The 23,937-nt window shown below is 42.3% G+C and overlaps 1 protein-coding gene across 1 annotated transcript in view; it reads right to left on the bottom strand.

Annotated features, from left to right (window-relative positions):
* The window catches only part of TMCC1 (transmembrane and coiled-coil domain family 1), a 196,425-nt gene extending 193,436 nt beyond the window's left edge, over positions 1–2,989 (bottom strand). The window contains exon 1 of the mRNA XM_061618478.1: positions 2,812–2,989. The gene's annotated coding sequence lies outside the window, so the exon portion shown is untranslated. The remainder of the gene's footprint in view (positions 1–2,811) is intronic.
* Positions 2,990–23,937: the final 20,948 nt, after the last annotated feature.

The raw sequence follows: 23,937 nt of genomic DNA, 5'->3' as shown, positions 1-23,937 counted from the left end.
CACCAAGGTTGTATTTTAGCACCGTTCCTTTTTAATTTTTATATTAATGATATTGTCATTTTGCTCCAAAATCAGAATTACCATATGCCCAAAATCTTAAACAGAGTGGTAAATATATTATTATATGCAGATGATATGATCGTCCTTTTAACATCCTAAATTGGCCTGAGAAGACTGCTAAGACAGTTTAGCTCCTACTGCACAGAAAACAACCTGGTTATCAATTACAATAAATCTAAAGTAGTAGTCTTTGGTAGAAAGAGGAAATTTCATAGATGGTTTATTAACTCCAAAGAGTTAGAGCAGGTAAAATCTTACTGCTATCTTGGTATTACCTTCTCATCCTCAGGATCCTGGGCATCACATATAAAGAAAACTGAAATGAAATCTGTTGCCAGTTTGCAATCCTTAAACAGATTGCTAAACTATAGATACCCAGGCTCACTACGCCCTGTTATAAACATCTTTAAAGCAAAGGTGATACCAATGCTAATTTGGGGCTTTGCAGATCTTTCTAAAATCAAAAATATTCAAAGTCGCTTTTTGCGTACGATTCTAGGGGTTTCGAAATCTACTCCAGCTTATTTAACTAGAGCCGAACTGGGCATGGATAAGATCTCAGGGTTAATATATGTCAGGATGGTAAATTACTGGTGCAGAATAAATAACCTAACGGAAGACAGGCTCCCTAAGATCTGCCTGGAGGAACAGAGGATATTCCCCCAAGGAAACTTTTGGTTGCAGAAACTTTTAAAACTTCTCCCAAATTTTGGTTTCTCTGTTTGGACATTGAATCCGAGGCTGAACGTTACTAATAAGATCTTTAAACAAAGAGTATCTGATGTAGGTGCACAAACTGACATAACTAATAATAATAATAATAATAATAATAAAATTTTATTTATGAGTCGCCTATCTGGCCGAATTAACGGCCACTCTAGGCGACATACAATAAAACAATAAAATACAATATACAATCAATAAGACCATCAATCGTCTAAGCACCACTCTACCAACTAATAACAACATTAATAACTAACCCGCCCCAGAGATCCCATAGGCCTGCCTGAATAGCCAGGTTTTCAGGGCCCAGCGGAAACCTATTAGGGAGAGGAACTGCCCTTTCATCCGCAGGAACAGTGAAATGGTTAGCTAGCGTAAAACGTGAGCATAAATATGAAAAATACCTGTCATTCCCCTTGAAAATGGAATTGCATAAAGCCTTCACACGTTTACGCTTTGAACAAATGGACACAATGATGAAATGGGGGAGATTTTATGGTATGCCAATAGATGATAGGTTGTGTGTCTGTGGAGATCCAGTCCCGGAGGATTTGGCTCATTACATACTTGAGTGCCAGTTATATACTGACATCAGAGAAAGTTATTTAGAGCCTTTCCTAAAGAAAATGAAATTTTGGGGTGTGAAAGAGAAACTCTGCTTCTTGTTACAAACAACAAATCAGTATGTGATCTGGAGGGTCGCTGCATTTGCGATGAAGGCTGCTAGATGCAGGGGAACGTTCCTGGACTCCATTTCTGTTAATTGCCATAGAGATTTGGAGATATGAGTGTATTAAATGCTCTCTGCTATGTTATCTCTACTTTTTGCCATTGTAAGGTTTATTTGCTTTATAAGTTAAGTTATTTATTCTAAGGTCAGTCATATATTTTCTTATTCAATTTTAATTGTGATTTTTGAAATTACATGGAAGTCTTAAATATTTTAATGTTTTGTATTCAGTGTCCCCTTGCAATGGTCTTCAGACTAAGCAATAAATAAATATATATATCATGCTTTGTTCAATGGGACTTACTTCCAAGTAGGTGCTCATAGGTTGCTGCCAAAAGCTGCACTCCTATGTGCACTTGCTTGGGAATGTCCCATCGAGCTCAGTGGGACTTTTGCCTGAATAAACATGCATAAAATTTGGCTAAAGACACAATCTCAGCAGCTTAAATAGTACCCAGTGAGACCTCCTGGAAAGTATTCAATGCCCTGCTCAAACTCTAATATCGTCATCTGAGGCCTTTCCTTGAGTGTTCTCTCCACAGAATTAATTAAAAATCTTGTATGTAGTTGTTTTGTGAATTAAGGGGTTAATTTGTTTCCTGGAGTCAGCCATGGATTGGTAAACACTTTAAACGTTGTTACAGTTTAATTTAGCAAAGTGTGACTTGCAAGACAGGCTAGACTGCAGATGGGATTAGGATGATAGAGATCTTCTTTGATGTTTTGATCATATGTGGATTGAAATATAAAACAACAGTAACTCAAAGCTATACCCTACTACCTATATTAATATTCACTTTAGGCTGGATCTCAGAAAAAGATGACACAGCAATACTAGAGAATGGAGAGAGGAAAAGATGCAGTAAGATCCTTTGAAAGAATTCTACTGTTAGGAACCATTTAATTAAGGCTAAGATGGATGTGTTTATTCTACCTTATTTTTCTGTACTATTTGCTCCTTTGGGGATTGCTTGCTTTGTGTGCATGCAACTGTTCATGTTTTAAAAGGGATGTGGCTCATGGTAGAGCTGAGCATCTGCTTTGCATGCAGAAGGTCCCATGTTCAATCCCTGGCATTTCCAGGTGGGACTGTGACAGACTCCTGTCTAAAATTATGGAGATCTGCTGTTAGCCAGTGCAGACAATACTGAGCTAGACAGTCCAATCATATGACTCAGTATAAGGCAGCTCCCCATGTTCCTAAAACCTTTTTCCTAAGAACAACCTTTTAAAAAAACATTCTAGCAAACTTTTATTCTTGATATATAAAACCTTGTGGTCTCTATTAATATACTCACCCCATGCCTGAGAGCCAACTCTACATTCCCAAGAGGTGTTGTCCAGGGGACACAAGGGAGTTTTAGATTGCTTGGTGGAGGCAGCCTGGGAGAAATAAACACATCCACCTGGTGGCAGTGGAAAACTAATGGGAAATCAAGGCAAACACTCTGGTAGGCCTGATCTCTCCTCCCCACACAGCCCAGGTACAGCCAAGGAGTCAAGAAAGTGGCTATCTAGACTCTACTTTCAAACCTCTAACGAAGAAAAGTCCATCAGGTGAGATGTGGTGGCTAATTAATAGAGACAGAGCTTTTTTCACTGACAGTACTCTGTAGAATACTCTCCCCAAAGACAGTTGCCTGGTATCTGCTTTGATGTGATTTCATTGCTAAACTAAGGAATCCTGCCTTACTCCCAGAGCTTTTACTTTGGGTAGGGACACACTTACTGTTGTGCTGGTTCCAGTGCATCTCCACCTCTCTTTTCTGAAAAGGGGGCATATGATGCTAGTCAAACTCTACCCCTTTTTGCTCTAAAATCTAGTTGGATCAGCTTGAATTTGTTTTTGTTTTTTAATTTAACTTCAGAGAGATTTCACAATTGGATAGTAGATCAACCAGTTTGCCTTTCAGGTGTGGCCAATGGAAAAGTTTTGCTGTAGGCTTGGCAGAGATGGTGATGGTCAAACGCTTTGCTGTGAGCACTCCTGAAAGATCTGAAGTCAGCAGTAGGGAAAGGAGGTATATCCAGCAAAGGGCAAAGTCTCTTCAAAACGTGGCCAGAAAAACCATTCTCACTGTTTTGGAAGCGACTAGTGTGCCCCTGGCCTTTGTCTTAGATTCAGTCTTGTTCTTTATCTCCCTGAAGTGATTATATGCTGCTCTCATTTTTTATGTGTAATTTTTGTTTTTGTTTTTAAGTTGATGTATTAATTTTGTTTCTCTGATATTCTGATTTTGGCATTTGAGCTAACTAGATATAAGAACATGTGATGGTACAGCAAGAGCAGAGCTTGGAAATAATTTTTTTGAGGAACAAATGGGTAATTTCTTTACATTTTGTTTGTAATAGAATGAGGAGTAATTTCATTACTTTTGAGCTGTAATTGTAATGTTTCTAGCATTACTTTTGGGGCTGGGGGGGAGCAGGGGAAACATTCTGCTCCTCTGATTCATGGATAAAAATCTCATGCTCTTTGGGTGTTTAGGAGGTGACAAGGGAGGAGGTGGAGGGAGAAAAAATGGTTAAAAATGGACAGTGGTAGAGAAGAATGGAGTGGAGGAAGAAAGGAGCTGGAGGGCAAGGAGGCAGCAGCAGCAGAACAGATGTGAAGAATTGTGGAAGTGAGAAATGACAATATGTGTGAGTGTGAATGCTGTGTTTGTACTTGATGTGAGGGAGTAGCTGTCCCTGGTTACTTTAATGCATTTGCAGTGTTTTAACTTTCTTACACCCCAAGGGAAAATGTTTGCTTTGTGGCAGGACAGGGTCCAGAAGAGGCTGAGTAAGAGAGATTATACTTGCTGGCTGAGAGAGAGGGGGGCGTTGCATGTGGTTTGGCACTCAAAGTTCTGAGTAGTCGTCTCTGTCTCCCTCCCCACCTCCCCTCTCTTACCAGTGGAGAGAACAGCTAGTTGCCCAGAAGTAGCAGGGCTACTGAAAGAGCAAGGAGCAGAATCAAAAGCCTCCTCATCTCCAGGTGAGTGAGGGGCAGGGAGAGGTTTCAACAACAAGCAGCCAGGGTCCTAAAGAGTAGCTGCTTCCAATTGTCTTTCCTGCCCTTCCTTTCTTCCTAACAACCAGGATGCATCTTGTCTTCTGAGGAAGGTATTCCCTGGAAGTTCTTTTGTGCAAATTAAAAAATTCCCTTCCCCATGGCAAATGCAAACAGGCAATTGTCAAAAATAATTGTATAGTTAACTTACAGTACAATATACAGTAGGGCCCCGCTTCTCGGTGCCCCGCTACTCAGCGTTCCGCTAATACGGCGCCAGCGGGGTGATCAGCTGGAGGGGGGCTGGAGCTCCCCGCTCTCCAGCTGATCTCGCCGGAGGAGGGGAAGATCAGCTGTAGAGCGCTACACCTGATCTCCTCTTCTAGCACGATCAGACTCCCGTGCTCAATTTGATTGCGCTGGAGGAGGGGAAGATCAGCTATAGTGCTCCACAGCTGATCTTCTCCTCCTCCGGTATGATCAGCGGGTTAGGTTCCAGACCCCCGCTCTACAGCTGATTCGCTTTTTGGCAGGGGTCTGGAACCTAACCTGCTGTATGAGTGGGGCCCTACTGTATACAAGTCTACTCAGAAATAAGTCTCATTATGTTATGAATTATGAATAGAACTTACTCCCAGGTAAATCAAATTTGGTATAGGATTGCACTAATTAGGAGACATAAGGACTGGTTGAAGCCTTGAAGCTATACTAATTTGGGGGGGGGAGAAAAATATGACAATTTATGCTATAATAATTAATCAATCTGGTTAAAATGGAAATAGACTGGCTTCAAGTCCAGCCCCCAATTTGGTTAAGGCAAGTAAAATTTTATGCCTATAATACAAGGACTGACCTGCAATGCAATACATGTCTACTCAGAAGTAAGTTCCATTGGGTTTAGTGGGACGTACTCGGAGGCAAATCTATATCGGAGTACACATTTGCCTAGGAGTAAGCCCCACTGAACCCAATAGAGTCTCCTTTCCCAACCGGTGTGCCTCCAGATGTTGTTGGACCACAACTCCCATCAGCCTCAGCCATGGCTGAGGCTGATGGCAGTTGTGGTCCAACAACATCTGGAGGCACACCGGTTGGGAAAGGCTGCAATAGAGTTTACTTCTGAGTAGACATATATTGTATAGCATTGCAGCCTTAGTTTTCTTTTGCAGCCATTGTAATTCTGCCTTCTGTATCTTCACAACAGCCATGTGAGGTAGGTTAGGCTAAGAGTTAGGGACTGGCCCAAGGCGGTAAAGAAGCAAAAATAATGATGAGTAAAAATTTAAAATGTGAAAATGCTCATGCTGAGAGTATTTTTGTTACTCTTTGTCAAGGTTTTGTGTGTGTTTTTATGTCTACTCTCTCATAACTTCTTTTTGCCTGAGAATGTCATATTTCTTACAGTTACAGATGTTCTTTTTTTAAAAAAATGCCCAAGTACTGTGGTTGTGTTTTTTAAAATTTGAGTCCTTTGCATGGTTTAGGATTGGCATTGCAGGATATCAGGCTCTTCTGCATTTAACAGCTGTGGGGCAGGTAGAAATTAAATGGAGTAAGCCTTTTCTACTCTGGAAATACTATAATGGGGAAAGCTTCACTTGTAAGACATCTTATTACTTGTGTGTGCCCCCTCTCCTAGGCTTGCCATGTGTCTGGTTTTCAGCCAGAGACTCCAAATTTTGGGGGTCCTCTCTGGGTGAGTCATCTTAATCTCCAGACTCTCAGGTTTTTTTTTTTTAAATAAGTTTCTAGCTGCTCTGGTACAAGAGATATACACCAAAACTTCTGCTGTCTACCCTCACAACTTCTGTTAAATCAGCTTGTAGCAGGCTGCTCTAACTCCACCCTTTCAGGTTTGTAGCCTATTAGTGAAGTCAGGATTGTGATTTGTTGACCTCCTAGACCCCATTGCAACCTCAGAAAATGGTTGTTTTTTCCTGTTTATCCAAAAATCTCATGAACTGTGTAAGTATATCACTTTCCATTTTTTCTGTCTTCTGTGCATGAGTTAAACAAGTTTAAATTTTCCTGGGCTATTGAAGAGGGGCAGTGTTTTGAAAACCTTCCCAATATGAAGCTTTAATCTAGTACTTCCTTTTCTGGGAGTAAAACTGCAATGCTAATCCCACATACCCAAAGTAAACCCCATTGAATTCAATAGGACTTACTTTTGAGTAGACATGGTTAAGATTGTGCTGTAAATTAATGGGACTTTTGAGTGAACATAACAAAGAATTGTGTTTGTGTTGTAAATATTTCTTCCTCCAATCCTATTTTTAAAGCAATTAATCAGGGCTTACTTAGGTATCACAGTTTTTATTATGTAGGAAACTAATACTAATTATTTAAAACATTCTTCAATAACCAGCAGGTTTGACAATAAGCTGTTATATGGGGTGCATGTATTTTTACATCTCCAGCATGTGTGTCTGTCCAGCAACCCTTGTGAGCAAATAGGCAACCAGTGCAGATTTCTGAACTAGATGGTACCAAATGGCCTGAGTTGGTATAAGGCAGATTCCTTTGTTCCTAAAAGTGGGAGGGGACTCTTGGCCACAGTGATTCCAAAATTTATTTATGTATTTTATTTACAACGTTTATATACCACTTTATTGTAAAAAGTCTCAAAGTGGTTTACAGAAGGAGTTAAATTCTCTTACATCCATAAAAAACAACAACAGTGGTTCCATGTGCTCAGCTCAACCCCCTTAAACCCACTGATAATGCACCTTGTTGGTTGTATGACAGTTTGTTTCTTGCCTAATAGTGGTAAAAGAGAATTCATATACTGGGAAGTGTGGCTGCAATTGCTGTTCTCAAGCTACTGCCTGTGAAGGTAGACCAAACCATGTATGTTTACTTTCTGTCAATTATTACTCACCGGAATTGGGTTGGCTGTCAAAGTGAGTTTATAGCAGCCCACAAGGTAGACAGAAAAGGGTAGAGAATCTTCTTACTCCCACTCATTTCTCAGATCTCTTTCTGAAGTGCAGGGTCAAATCTGTAAAGAAGTTTGGAGCAGCCATGTTAAAAGATAGGGGCAGGGCATTCCAGGCAGAGGGTTGCCAACCCTGCTTGGATATGGATATCTTTGCAGAGGATCCATAGTCAAGCTTTACCAACAGCACAATCCAAACTATATCTATGCAGAAGTAAGTCCTGTTGAGTTCTGTGGTGCTTAGTCCCTTAGTAAGTGTGTTTAGAACTGCAGCCTTCGGGGGCATATTACTCCTGAGTGCTCCCATCTAACATCTCCACAACACTAGGCTCCTTTCTTCCTACAGTGGCCTTCTGGTGACTGGCCTGGTAACTGAGGGCACTGAAACCCTTCTTGACAGAATCAAGTAGACTAAATTAAAGGTTCTCTTTCCAGGCTCCATCTTTGAGCTAAGATTTCTATCTTAATTTCCAATCGGAGAAATGTTTTTGTTTGAATTGTATGCTCCAAGCAACTGTGGTTGATGCTTAATGTATTGTGCTTAATGCCATCACTAGGGCCCGCCCCTGAAATCTCAGCGTTTGAGATGGTTCTGACCTGGCAGCCATACCCCCTCCCCATTTTTACTTTTGATTTGTGAATGCCATGACCGTTGCCATTCCCTTCCCCCATTTATCTTTGCAACAACCCTGTGAGGTAACTTTAAAAAAAGGTAAAGGTGTCCCCGCACTTGTAGTGCGAGTCGTTTCCGACTCTTAGGGTGACGTCTTGCGACGTTTACTAGGCAGACCATATATATTGGATGGGATTGCCAGTTCTGTCCCCAGCCTTTCTTTACCCCCCAGCATATGCCGGATACTCATTTTACCGACCACGGATGGATGGAAAGCTAAGTGGACCTCGACCCCTTTTACCGGAGATTCGACTTCCTCCTTCCGTTGGAATCGAACTCCGGCCATGAGCAGAGTTTTTGGCTGCGTTACCGCCACTTACCACTCTGCACCATGGAGGATTTTGAGGTAACTTAGGCTGAGACAATATATATATACATAAGCAGCAGTTGATAGCTGTAGTTGGTGCAGCATTAATAAAATATAGCCCCTGAAGTGCTGAAATGTATTCTGGTGGAGTCCAGTCCTACATATGTCTACTCCCAATTAAGCCTCATTGAGTTAAATGGATAACTATATGGGACTGCAGATTATTTTTATACCTCTGAAAGGAAGAATTTAAGAGACATACTTTTCTAGACATGTTTGAAACAGGTGGGTAGGTGGGAAGGGAGTTGTGTCAATCTAATTGGGTCATCAACATAGTGCCCTCCAGATGTTGTTGTACTACAATTCCCATCAGTCTTAGATACATAAGCAATTATCAGGGATGATGGAAATTGTAGTCCTACAACATCTGGAGGGCACCACATCGGCTAACCCTGGTCTGTAAGGCCCCATTAGTAACTTTTGTTGTTTGTTGCAGTGCATACAAGAACATAAGAAGAGCCTGCTAGATCCAACCAGTGGCCCATCTAGTCCAGCATCTTGTTCTCACAGCGGCCAATAAGATACCCTAAAGAGATGCCCACAAGCAGGACCTGAGTGCACGAGCAGCACTTTCCTCACTTGTATTCCCAGCAGCTGATATTCAGAAGGATACTGTCTGACCGTAGAAGTAGAACATAGCCATTGTTGCTAGGTGCCGCTGATAGCTTTATCCTCCATGAATTTGTCTAATCCTCTTTTAAAGCCATCCAAGTTGGTGCTCATCACTGCTTCTTGTGGTAGCAAATTCCATAGTTTCACTATATGCTGTGCAAGACTACATTTTTAATTGCAGGAGAAGGGATAATGTTTATTCTGGTGGATTATGTTTGATATGTGCATTTTCTATTTACCTACGTTATGTCACTTAAGTTCTACCTTCTGAAAGTTCAGTCGTGCATACATGTCTACCCAATGAGTTCAATGGGACTTACTCCCAGGTAAAAAAAAACTCCCAGGTAAAGAAAAAAAAATTACAAAGGCAGCTAGTAAAGTACCAAAGTTTGCATTTTTCTTTGATTATAGGGGGTTGCCATATTGATAAAAATGTGTTTTAGTTGAAAGGAGTGCTGCAGTGTTTTTTGCAGCACAACACAGGTGTTCTTCAAGTGCCACAGTAGAACGCCTGTTCAGTACTGGTAGCAATGTAATGACTGTAAAAAGACATTCCTTGTCTGACTTGCTCTTTGAGCAAAGATGAGGCATAACAGAAATGTATTGTAAAAGCAGCATTTCAAATGTAAAATTTGATTTCGAGTGAAAAGTATATGTGTGTTGGGGTATCACCATTGCTGGGGTGGGGATGCATGTGAGATTCTGTAATGCCATTCTGTTAATCTTATGGATAAAAAAATTATTCTACTACCCTGTGTGTGTGTTTTTTTAATGTTGTTTTAGGCTATTTAGATATGCAGCAGCCAAGGCCAGCACCTTGTAGGCATTCCATTTTTTTAAAAAAGTAACTTAAGTGTAATTGTAGTTATTCCTTTTGAGTAACAGTAAAGCAATCAATTACTTTCAGAGCAATTGTAATTTTGATGGTAATTTATTACTTTTGGGGGCCATGTAACAGTAATTGTAATTTATTACTTTAAAAAAGTAATCTTCCAGGCTCTGCTAGTAATTGGATGCGAGCTACCTTGTGCCAACTACTTTGCAACTAGCAGAGAAAAAACCTTTTACAGGTACCCATTGGACTGAGCTGTCAGCAATCCTATTTTGTAATTAACTGCAATGGAAAATATATCTTCACTTGTCTTTTCCTATATCCATGATCACATTTATACCCTTTTATGAAATTCTAAGAATCTGACACTCTACTAGCGGGAATGCAAGTCAGTTCTATGTAGCCCCTTCTTTTGTTGGGTTTCTCCATGGGGTGAGGGGACATGCCAGATTTGATTTTAAAAAAAGTCTTTAAAGTACCATATATATTGATGTCATTGTATAAATAAATTAATCATTGTCAGAGTGTCCACATGAGAACTGATATTCTTATCACATTTATATCCCACCTTTTCCCCAAGGAGCATAAGACGGTGTACAAACATGGTTCTCCCGCCTCCCAATTTTATCCTCACAACAACCCTGTGAGGTAGGTTAGGCTGAGACACAGTGACTAACTCAGGGTCACCTAGTGAGCTTCATGGCTGAGTAGGGATTTGAACCCTAGTCTCCCAGGTTCTAGTTTGACATTCTAGCCTCTACACCACACTGGTTCTTACACCACTGTGGAAGAAGTTCCTCATTAGGGTGAGATTTAGTAATCAAAGAAAGAAGAGAAGTTGCCCCGCTCAGTGCCCCTCACTGGAAAAGTATGCTTAACAAACCAACGCCACCTTCTCTGGCCATTAATCACTATAGAAACCATCACCCGGTAACAGTTAGGATATGGATTCTTCAAAGCTTCCAACCAGCATCATATGTACAGCTGAAGATTGTGACTCAGATGCAGTTTGCTTCATAGGGTGTCTAAGCAGAACTGGTGATAGGGAAAAACAGGAGCTGTTCTCCTTACACCCTGGCTGGCAAATCTAAATATGACATTTGAAGCATGAGCTACTTCTAACCACATGTATATTCTATTCAATGTTATTTTTAGTTACTTGAGATGAGATCCATGTATTTAGAAAATGTATCTCCTTCATTCCAGTGGCCATCCAGTAAAGCCCACGAGAATGGCAAGCCCATGTTTTTAACTACTCAACTATTTTTCTTCTTTCCAAACAAAAATTTTGGTGAAAGAGTTTCATTTTTACATTTCTGAGGGCTTGGCAGGTTGGTGCTAGAAGGATAAAAAGTTATTGCAGATAGTTGGACGCTAGACATCAAATCAAGCTGCACACAGAAAGTGGGAAGACATCAGGACACCTCATCTAGCCTGATGAAGAGTCCTAGAGAACTAGAAAGCTTGCACACTAATCTGTGACGTTTTGGTTAGTGTAATAAAGGTATTGTCCTAAAATAGAAGTCTGTTTACTGGACATTCCTAATCCACAATAAATGTCAGTTAAAACAGTTGCATAAAATGTACTCAGATCTCTCTTCAGTCCAAAAAAACTTGCAGCCCAATATTATGTGTGTTGACTCGACATAATTCCTCTTGCGATAAGCAGGGCTTGCTCCAAGTAGCTTTCATCCCCAAAGTCAGAAAGATTTATAAGGCTATAATCCTATACACGCACTTCACTGGGTGGAAGAATACTGAAAACAGTGTGCCTTATTTCCCAGTAAATTTGCCAAGAATTGTGCTGTAACTCTGCAACTATTTGCATACTTACTTAGCGTTAGGTTCTATTGAAATAATGAAAACTTGTATCCAGTTGGGTCCTTGTACTGGGGAAAGTCTCTCTGATCCATCAGAGGCTTTTGTGAGCAGAAGGGGAGGGGAGGAGTCCATTTTTACATATTTTTTGTTTCTTTTGTAGCCCCCTCCCCCATCTGCTCTTTGGAAAAGCATAGGAGGGGCATGGGAGATTGCAGGTGAAAGTGGGAACCAGCAAAAATCACCTCTCTCTTTCCACTCACAGAAGCCTCTGCTGGATCAAAGAACACTTTGTCAGCACAGAGACACAACTGTACAATCCTATGATTTACATCCAAAATAAACATGAACAGCATCAGGCTAAAAATGCATGGGCTTTGGTGAGCCCCCAGGTGAAGGGAGTTCCAGCATTATGGGTCAGCGACTGAGAACACTGTGTTCCATGCCCTTTATGGAGGGAGGTTCTTCTCTTAAACGCAGGCCTTCCAACAGTAGAATCTGGGGTGTTCTACAAAATCTATTTTCAGACACTAATGCTCCTTTGAAGGAGCAGATCCACAGCTTGGGGGTACTCCTTGATGCAACGATGTCACTGGAGACTCAGGTGTCCTCAAGTGGCTAGGAGTGCCTTTTTCCAGCTCTGGCTGGTTCACCAGCCTTGGTGCCTTTTGGACAAAGATGACTTGGTAATGGTATTCTGATGGATAATTTTATATATATTCAAAATATATTCTTTTATAAAGCTATAAAGATTTATAAATGTATAACATTTAAAAAAGTTCAGTAGCCAACCAGAAGCCTTTTTCTTCTTGGAGCTGTCTTCCCTGATGGTGCTGGTTTGCTTGGAACAGCTTGAACTCTAAACGATTAAGATAACATAGAATACTGTCTCCAAGACGTAGGAGAATTCCAGTAGCTAAAAATTCTTAACTAAGATGATTAGCTCATTAGCTTTAGTACTCAGCTCATAGCAAGAGCTCATAGAAAGAGGAAGACTTTCCTCTTTCAACAAGCCTTTTGAGACCTATCCCAGTCTGCATCTGTGTTGGAATTGCTCTTTAATATGTTTTTTTAACCCTTTTAAAAATATGTTTTTAAAGCTTTTTAAAAAAATGTTTTTAAAGTTGTTTTGTTTTGGTGTATTTTAAGGTCTGTTTTTATGATGTTTTGCTGTGTTTTTAGCTCTTTTGTTTGCTGCCCTAGTCTCCTGCTGGGAGGAAGGGCGGGATATAAAATAAATAAATAAATAAATAAATGTACAGAGATGTGAAGTACTGAACTGACTGGAACATAACTAGAACAGTGCAATGCCTATGCAATATTTATGCAATGCCTATAATGCCAATGTCATACTGATGTATAACCTCCTGATTGGTAGATGCTAAAGTCTTTCCCCTGAAATGTATAAAAAAAACCCAGGGAACCAGTGCCAAGACACAGTTTTCCACTCACTCAGAGGGAGACTAGCCAAGCGTACACTTGTCATCCAATAAAGGCCTATCTTTTTGCTGCAAGCCTGTGTCCAATTCCCTCAAGGACCCCCAGTCTAATGAACTACAAAATTCTGTCAACTCCATGCTCTAATAACTTCCAGATTAGATTATTGCAATCCAAGCAACATGGGGATGCCCTTGAAGATAACTCAGGAACTTCAACTGGTCCAAAATACAGCAGCCAGATTGCTGGCTGGGGTTCCCTTTAGATCTCATATAACCCCTGTTTTAAAACAGCTGTATTGGGTTGCCAGTTCGTTTCTGGGTTCAATTGAAGGTGCTCACAGTAGTGTTAAAGCCTAAATGACTTAGGTTCCAAATGAAATACAGCCTCCTTCTAGGGTTGCCAGGTCAGAAGCATCCCAAAACCTGAGATTTCAGGGGCGGGCCCTAGTGATGTCATAGGGGCAGGTCATAGTGATGTCACAGGGGTGGGCCCAAGTGATGTCATTAAGCATGATACATTAAGCATCAACCACAGTTGCTTGGAGCATACAATTCAAACAAAAACATTTCTCTGATTGGAAATTAAGATAGAAATCTTAGCTAAAAGATAGAGCCTGGGTAGGGAACATTTAATCTAGTCTACTTGATTCTGGCAAGAAGGATTTAAGGGCCTTCAGGCCAGCCCAGTCACCAGAAGGTCATTGTAGGAAGAAAGGAACCTAGTGTTGTGGAGATGTTGGATAGGAGCATTCAGGAGTAAAGATGGATGCCCCTGAAGGCTGTAATTCTAAACACACTAAGCCCCATGGAACTCAATAGGACTTACTTCTGAGTAGAATGCGCTCGACATCTAAGGCCCTCCTCCGAGTGCCATCACATCGAGAAGCTCAGAGGGCGGTGACTAGATCCAGGGCCTTTTCGGTGGTGGCCCCCGAATTGTGGAATAGTCTCCCCGATGAGGTACGCCTGGCGCCGACGCTGCTATCTTTTCGGCGCCAGGTGAAAACCTTTTTATACTCCCAGGCATTTAAAAAATTTTAAATATTCTTTTTAAAGAAATTGTTTTGTAGTGTATTTTAAAACAGTGTTTCATTGCTGGTATGTTCTGATGTTGTTTGGTTTCTGTTCTTTGTTTGTTTTGCTTTTTGATTTTCTTATATTTGTTCTATTCATATATTTTCTTGTTTATCCTCTATGTACACCGCCCAGAGAGCCTTTTTGGCTTAGGGCGGTATATAAATAAAATAAAATAAATAAATAAATAAATAATAAATGGTTTGGATAGTGCTGTTGGTAAAGCTTGACTAGGGATCCTCTGCAAAGATATCCATATCCAAGCAGGGTTGGCAACCCCCTGCCTGGAATACCCTGCCTGTACATTTCAAAGTGGCTGCTCCAAACTTCTTTACAGATTTGACACTTCACTTCAGAAAGAGGTCTGAGAAATGAATAAGAGTAAGAAGATTCTCTACCCTTTTCTGTCTATCTTGTGGGCTGCTGTAAATTTACTTTGACAGCCAAACAATTTCCAGTGAATACAGTAGGGCCCCGCTTCCCGGCACCCTGCTTTTTGGCATTCCGTTAATATGGCGCCAGCGGGCGATCAGCTGGAGGGGGGCTGGAGCTCCCCACACTGATGGCGCCAGAGGAGGGGAAGATCAGCTGTAGCTCGCTACAGCTGATCTTCTCCTCTTCTAGCATGATCAGACTCCCCCGCCTGAGCTGATAGTGCCGGAGGAGGGGAAGATCAGCTGTAGGGTGCTACAGCTGATCCTCTCCTCTTCTGGTGTGATCAGACTTCTGCTCAAGCTGATTGTATCTGAGGAGGGGAAGATCTTCCCCTCCTCTGGTGCGATCAGCAGGTTAAGTTGCAGACCCCCGAGCTACAGGTGACCCGCTTTTTGGTGGTTTTCACTTTCCAGCAGGGGTCTGGAACCTAACCTGCCATATGAGTGGGGTCCTACTGTAATAATTGACAGAGAGAAAACACAAATGGTTTGGTCTACTTTCACAGAGAGCAGCTGGAGAACAACAGCTGCAGCCACACTTCCCAGTATGTGAATTCTCTTTTACCACTATTGGGCAATAAACAAACAATCATGCAAACAACAAGGTGCATTATCAGTGGGTTTAAGGGGGTCGAGCTGAGTGCATGGAACCAATGTTGTTGCTTCTATGGATGTAGGGAGTGAGGTTAAAGGTAAATGAAATGCAAACAGAAAAAGAAAAACAAAGACAGTGATGATTTCCTAAATGCAATACCATACCACACCACCAACAACAAAATTGCTATGAGTAAGGCAGAAACTTCAGCATCCACAACCAGTCAGGATTCTTAACCAAAAGCCAAAACTAAAAAAATCCTGGCAGCCAGTCAGCCAAGGTCACATAAATCTGCATGCAGCACAACCTGACTCAGGAGCTGCAGAATGCTGAGGCACAATGGCTGACAAGAGTGAGACCCTGTCAGCACTTAATACCTCTGCTCTGAAAACTGTGCTGGATGCCTGTTTGCTACCAGGCCAAGTTCAAGGTGTGCTTTCCATGCTAGAGGTGCAACATAGTACTTGTTGTGCTCTTGTAAGAAATCAGTCCCTTAGTGTGGCAGCACCTACGTTTTGGAACTCCCTGCCTATTGACATTTGCCAGACGTCTTCATTGTACTCTTTTTGGAATTTGCTAAAAACATTCTTGTTTAGGTAAGCCTACCCAGGCATGTAGAAGCTATTGTGTTTTTTATCTGTTTTTAACATTGTTGGTTTTATGATTTTGAATGTTCTTAAATACCTGACTTTAACTATTTTTGCCAATAATTTTATTGCTTTAATTTCTTCTGTAAACCACTTTGAGATTTTTTAAATAAAGAGTTATATAAATGTTGTAAATAAAATACATAAATACATTTTGGAGTCACTGTGGCCCTTGGGTCTCTTTCCACTTTTAGGAACAAAGGAATCTACTTTATACTGACTCAGGCCAGTTGGTGCCATCTCGCTGAGTACTGTTGACACGGACTAGCATTGGCTCTGCAGGATTCCAGGCAATAGTTTTTTCCAGAAATTGAATTTTGGACCTTTGCATGCAAAGTATATGCCCTACCACTGAGCTACAGCCCTTCCCTTGTTTAAAAACTTATATTTTAAAGTTGTTCTTTTCAATTCACTAATGAATGCACAGCATACCTATGGCAGATCCACATCATTCATTTAAAGCACATTCAACATACATTTGAAGCATATGAATCACACCACAGAATCATGGGAACTGTGGTGGGAAATATAACTGTGAGGGGGAAACTACACTTCCCAGGATTCTTTGGGAGAGATCATGCGCTTTAAATGTGAGTTGGATGCGATTTAAATGCATTATGTTGATCTGCATTATTTCATAAACTTTGCCTGCAAATAAATCATTTTAATTAAATTTTAAAATGAAAATAAGCTACAAAGTGTACTGGGTGACCATGGGCTACTCATCTCAGCCTAATGAACACCCAAAGGAAGAAGGGCACACTGAAAATGTAGAGGAATAATAATTTGTAAACAGTAATTTACAACCATGGTGTGAAATCAGATACCTATCAAGACATAATATGAAGAATATTTACATAAGCATGAATATAAGCATACCTAGGACAGATCCATACCATTCATTTAAAGCACATTCAACACGCATTTGAAGCATATGAATCACACCACAGAATCATGGAAACTATAGTTTGTTAAGGGTGGTGGGAACTATAACTGTGAGAGGGAAACTACACTTCCCATGATTCTTTAGGGGAAGTTGTGATGTGTCCTTCCCTGGCTCTCCCTGACAGGTTCCTACCTGTTCGTGGTTACTGCCTGTCTCTAGGCACCACCAGGGACTCCACCAGTCCAGACCGCTCTCTCTTATGGTTTCTCTCCCCGCTCTAGCACAGATCTCAACAGATCCCCCTGCTAGGCAACCACCAGTAACGTCCCAATACTAGTATTCCCAGAGACTCTGAATACTGGTATTGTTATTCTCTTCACCGCTGCCACCATTTGTTACAGTTCCCCTTCAGCCTTGGTCATTACCTTACCCTCCCTTCTGGTCTGTGAAACCCCAGCCAAGGATCAGGCCTTTGGTAAACCAAATTAAGTATTTATTACAGATAACAAAGCTAACAAGATTAACAAGATTTCTTCTTAAGGCACATAAGCATATGGTTTTACTCAATACTAATCCGAATTCCACCTCCCTCCTGGTAAACAACTCTCTAAACCCCACCAAGCAACCCACTCAGTTCTCTTCTCCCCCCCCAGATTCCACTCTCACTCTTCCTTTTATACATTCAGCCATTTTAAACACTCAGCCAATCATCTCGCATTCTACTGCCCATTCACTCCCCCTCTTTCACTCCACTTACCATGTATCTTCTAAACAACCAACACTTACCATATATACATTAATATAGGAACATCACATTTCCCCCCCCCCTTAAACAACAGCAGAGTATTATTCCTGTTCCAGGATTTATACGTCGCGTTAACAAATAAAAGTCTCTATGGGGAAAATGTCTTTCTTTGTTCCTCTGTCTGGTCACGTCACTGCAGTCCCAGCCACTTGCCTGGAAAGTCCATCGGCCAGTACATTGTCCTTGCCTTTTATGAACTGGAAGTCCACCTGATAGTCCTGTAGGGCCCAGGACCACCTCTGCAGCATAGTGTTATGGTTTTTCATAGTCTGCAACCATAACAAGGCCCGATGATCCGTAGTCACTGTGAATCTTCGTCCCCACACGTATGGGCGCAACTTGTTCAGTCCCCACACGACCGCTAGGCACTCCTTCTGGACCGACGAATAGTTTTTCTCCCTCGGCGTCAGCTTGCGACTCAGGTACGCCACTGGATGTCTGGTGCCTTCTCTCTCCTGTAGCAAGACGACTCCCAGCACCAGGTCCGACGCATCTGTAGCCACAATGAATGGTTTCTCATAGTCTGGTGCTATTAATATGGGTCCTTGGCACAAGGCTTGCTTCAGTAGATCAAAAGCCTTCTGACATTCATCCGTCCATACCACACGCTCAGAACCTTCTTTGTTAATTCATGCAAGGGGGTTGCTATTTCCCCAAAATTTCTCACAAACTTCCTATAAAATCCAGCCACACCCAGAAATGCCCTTACTTGTTTTTTGGTTAAGGGGATCGGCCACGCTTGTATTGCCTCCACCTTGCTCCATAAGGGGGTGATTTTCCCACTCCCCTCCTTATGTCCTAAATAAATTACTTCCTTTAGTCCAAACTGGCATTTCTTAGCTTTTATTGTGAGGCCTGCTTTTCTTAAGGCCTCCAATATTGTTGTCAGGTGTTGGACATGCTCAGGCACCGACTGTCAGGCCCAGGATGTGACTCAGGAACCAGACCAACGGCTGTAGTTAATTCGTGTTTTATTAGGGTAATGTCCAAACAAAGACTGCGTTTTCTCATGAAGCAATACAGGGATACAGGTCCTGCGGCATTGGGAGAAAGTTGACAGAGCAAGGGACTTCTTCCCGCCTGTTCTTTAAGAAGGGGCCAAACGGGCGCACAATCTTTCGCTCCTCCTTAACTGCCCCTCAGGTACTGCCCGCCTTCCCCCCTTCTCTCCTGTCTTTTCAGCTGTCTGCGTGTGCGCGGTGAGGGGGGAAGCATCACCCCCTCCTCTTTTGAAGTTTCCGATTCCAGGATGGGGGATAGGGGAGGGGCTGATGGTAAACTGCCTCCCCGCTTTTCGGCTGTGAGCAGCCCTCCCTCTTTCCCCTCTTGCTCTGAGCCTGAAAGAGGGGGAGGCGTGAGAATGTCCAGGGAGGGCTCAGGCTCCCCGTTGCTAAGCGACTTTATCACTGGCAGTTCCTCTGTTTCGTCTTCGCTCCAAAGGGGGGAAGTTCCTCCCCCTTCCCTCTGCCATCCATCCGAATACTCTTCTCCCAACTCTCCGGGATCCAGCTCCCCGGGATTGGGACCCCAGCTCTGCCTTCCGACACCGACTTGCTAAAAATGGCCACATCATCAATATAGGCCACTGCAAAATCTGACATGCCTCGCAACACAGTATTGATTAGCCTCTGAAATGAACTTGGTGAGTTCCTTAGTCCCATGGGTAAGGTCACAAACTCATATAACCCATCTGGTGTACTGAAGGCAGTTTTGGCTCTGGATTGTTCGTCTAGTTCCATTTGCCAAAATCCTTTACAGAGATCTAGTGTAGAGATAATGGTTGCTGCCCCCAATAACTCTAACATTGCGTCTACCCTAGGCATAGGATACGCATCTGGGACAGTAATTTTATTGATTAGCCGATAATCAATGCAAAACCTGGTCGTTCCATCTTTTTTCGGAACCAGGACAATACTTGAGGCCCAGGGACTGATGGATTCCCTGATCACTCCTAATTCCAGCATATCTTCCACCTCCTTTTTGATCTCATTCAAAACTTTCCCATTCACACGGTACGGAACAGATCTGATTGGGGCATGATCTCCAGTATCAATGGAATGTATAACTATACTGGTTCGGCCAGGTTTGTTGCTAAAGAGATTCCTATAGGTTTTCAAAACTCTCAGAATCTCCTCTTTTACTTCCTCCTTCACCTCCTCTGACCATTCCACTTGATCTACCCCTCCTTTGTCTTTGCTTTCCTGTACCAAATCTGGAAGTTCAGGCCCACTTCCCTCAGGGAATAAGGTAACTTGCAACACCTGTGCATCCCTGGTATGGTAAGGCTTCAACATATTTACATGAACCACTTTGCTTTTGTTTAATTGGTCTGTGGTAATTACATACATCACTGTGTCAAGCCTTTCTCTGATGGTATATGGTCCTTCCCAGTTAGCCTGTAATTTGTCATGTTTCCTGGGTATGAACGCCATAACCATATCTCCCACATCATACACACGTTCCCTGGCTGTTCTGTCATACCAGTAACATTGCTTCTCCTGTGCTTGACTCAAATTCTTTTCCACCACCTCCATCATTGATGTTAATTTATTGCGGAATTCCAATACAAAATCTACTACAGATGTTTTGTACTCTCCCAGGGTTCCTGCCCATGAATTTTTTAATCGTTCCAAAGGTCCCCTCACTTTTCTAGTGAACATGAGTTCAAAGGGTGAGAAGCCTGTTGACTCCTGAGGGACTTCTCTGTATGCAAACAAGAAGCATCCCAACCGTTCATCCCAGTCTTGTGGGTGATCTTGAACATAGCTTCTGAACATGCCCTTCAAAACGCCATTGAATCTCTCTGTTAACCCATTAGTGGCGGGATGGTAAGTAGTGGTCTTTAGATGTTTTAGACCACAACATTTCCAAATACATTGCATCACTTCTCCCATGAATACACTGCCTTGATCCGTCAGCACTTCATGAGGGAAACCCAGCCTCATAAAGATTTTTAATAAAGCCTCTGCCACTACAGGTGCTTCCACGGATCTTAGTGCTTCTGCGTCTGGGTACCTGGCGGCAAAATCCACCACCACCAATAGATATTTCTTGCCATGCCTTGTGGGTTTGGAAGAAGGGCCCACCAAATCTATTCCCACTCTATAAAAGGGTTGTCCAATTATAGGAAGGGGCTTTAAGGGTGCCTTAGTCTTTACTACACTTTTTCCCACCTTTTGGCATATTCCACAAGATAGACAATGTTGTTTTACATCTTTGGAGATGTTTGGCCAATAATAGTGTGCAGCCAATCTCCTCTTGGTCTTTTTTATTCCCAGATGTCCTGCACATGGGACATCGTGGGCTACCTCTAGCAATCTGGTTCTGTATTTGCTAGGTACTATTAATTGCTTCACTGGTTCACATTCATCCTTTCTCTCAGCAGGCATCCACAGTCGATATAAAATCCCATTCTCACACACAACTTGATTCCTCAGTTTGGCAGTGAAAGGAATCTGTTGGGTCAGAGCTTGTTCCTTTATTTGGTTCAAACTTATATCTTTTTGCAGCTCTTCCCTGAATTGATCTGCCTCATCATTATCAGAGACCACTTGATACAGTTTGTCTCCTTCAGCAGGCCTGCTAGTGGTTGCTATGGTGACCTGAGGCTGGTTAACAGATTCCACCCTGTTTGTTTCAGCCCCTCTTAATATGGCTTCTTTTTCTCTGCCAATTTGCTGTCTGGTCACTACATAGATCTTTCCTTGGGCGCCCATTACATCCCTTCCCAGTATTACTGGTTCTTGTTGCTGGGCATTAATGCCTACTTTATATCGGCCCTCTCGGCCTCTCCAAGTCATATCCACCAGGGCCACAGGCAAACTTTCTGGTTGACCCCTCACTCCTTGGATAGTCACAGTTTCCTGAGGTAATATTACCTCAGATTTTATTAAATCTGGCCTCAGTAATGTCTGAGTGGCACCAGTATCAAGCAATGCCCAATAATTTGCCCCTTGTACACTCACTTCCTCTCTCAGACTTGAATCAAGGTCTGTTACTTCTGTCCAGTTTATCTGGCAGAACTGAACCTTTTTCGCTGTTTCTAAAGCCTTGGGCTCTGTTTTCACTGCCCTTGTCTGAGCAGGATTACTAATGGGGTTGGCAACCTCACATTGAAATCGTAGGTGCCCCGGTCTACCACATTTGTAGCATAATTTCTCCTCACTTTTAGGGTACACAGATCCACTCTGGGGTGTCCTGTGCCCTTCAGATTTTACTGGAGGACTCACTCTCTGTGGTACCACATCCCTTCTGCCAGCGTTATATGGTCTGGGTTTAAAATCTCTTGATGTTGTCCCCACCCAGCCAGTTCTGTTGGAGGCAAAGTGATCCGCCATCTCTTCGGCCTCCTGCACCGATGTAGGGGAACGGTCTTTGACCAGGAGCCTTATTTCTGGTGGTAACTGATGGTATAATTGATCCAATATCATGAGGTTTTTCACCTCCTCCACAGACTGAGCTTTTGCACTTGTCAGCCATTTCCCAAATATGTCCATCAGTTTTGCCCCCAGCTCCACAAAAGACCTCCCTGTCTGTATCTGGCAATTTCTGAAAAGCTTTCTAAAATAATCAGGCCCCAGTCTGAATCTTTTAAACACTGCTTCTTTGAATTCAGCATAGGTGACGGGCCTATCTGAGGGGAAATATTGGTATACCTCTGCCAATTCCCCTTTAATCAGGTTTGATAAATACTGCATGTATTTATCTTCAGGTAGCCCCCACAACTGAGCTGCTTTTTCAAAGGTGCTGAGGTAAATTTGAGGATCTTGACCAGGCTCATAGACAGCAAAGTCCTTTGGAGTAATTTTTATTTTTGCTCCATCTCTGTCCTTTCTTGTTTCATCAGAATGAAACTTCTCTCTTTCCAATTTTAATCTTTCCCCTTGTATGTCCGCATCCACTCTCATTCTCTCAGTTTCCATCCTCAATCTCTCAGTTTCCAACTCCCTCTGCTTGTCTTTTTCCTCAGCCTCCATCCTCAATCTCTCAGCTTCCAACTCTCTCTGTTTTTCCTTCTCTGCACCTTCCATCCTCAATCTCTCAGCTTCCAACTTCAACTTCTCTCTCAAGTACTCTATATAAGCGGGATTGCTTAAATATCCTTCTGGGGTCTCTTCTCTGCCAGGTTGTTTTTGTTGGGCAGTTGCAAATCCTATAAGTGCTACCCTCAGTTCATCTACCCCTTTACCCTCGTGAGGTAAATTGAATGTTATGCACTTCTCCACCAGCTCCTCTCTTTTCATTTTTATGTATTCAGCCATGGTGTTTGAGTTCACTCACTCTTTGCCACACACTCTTTGCCAGTCACTCTCACAAGTAATCTTGTTTTGTTATTTCTGTTTGCCACACAACTATTAGGGATTGTCTAGTATTCGTATCTCACTGCTACAGCCAACACCTGTGACGTAGTCTCCTTTGTCACCACGTGTCTTTGGGACTCTCTTTGGTTCGTATCTGGATTCTCTGTTGTTCGTATCCCACCGCTACTGCCACCACATGTGATGCGTCCTTCCCTGGCTCTCCCTGTCAGGTTCCTACCTGTTCGTGGTTACTGCCTGTCTCTAGGCACCACCAGGGACTCCACCAGTCCGGACCGCTCTCTCTTATGGTTTCTCTCCCCGCTCTAGCACAGATCTCAACAGATCCCCCTGCTAGGCAACCACCAGTAACGTCCCAATACTAGTATTCCCAGAGACTCTGAATACTGGTATTGTTATTCTCTTCACCGCTGCCACCATTTGTTACAGTTCCCCTTCAGCCTTGGTCATTACCTTACCCTCCCTTCTGGTCTGTGAAACCCCAGCCAAGGATCAGGCCTTTGGTAAACCAAATTAAGTATTTATTACAGATAACAAAGCTAACAAGATTAACAAGATTTCTTCTTAAGCCACATAAGCATATGGTTTTACTCAATACTAATCCGAACTCCACCTCCCTCCTGGCAAACAACTCTCTAAACCCCACCAAGCAACCCACTCAGTTCTCTTCTCCCCCCCAGATTCCACTCTCACTCTTCCTTTTATACATTCAGCCATTTTAAACACTCAGCCAATCATCTCACATTCTACTGCCCATTCACTCCCCCTCTTTCACTCCACTTACCATGTATCTTCTAAACAACCAACACTTACCATATATACATTAATATAGGAACATCACAGAAGTCATGCAGTTTAAATGCGAGTTGGATGTGCTTGAAATGTATTGTGTGGATATACTTAATAAACGTTGCCTGCAGGTAAATTGTTTTAATTAATTTTTTTAAATGGAAATGAGCTATAAAGTTCACTGGGTGACTATGGGCTACTC

Source organism: Rhineura floridana, chromosome 3 (genome assembly GCF_030035675.1).
Source record: "Rhineura floridana isolate rRhiFlo1 chromosome 3, rRhiFlo1.hap2, whole genome shotgun sequence".
In the NCBI taxonomy this organism is placed as follows: Eukaryota; Metazoa; Chordata; class Lepidosauria; order Squamata; family Rhineuridae; genus Rhineura; species Rhineura floridana.
Note: the sequence above shows the minus strand (reverse complement) of the source record. Positions and strands in the feature narration are given on the sequence as shown.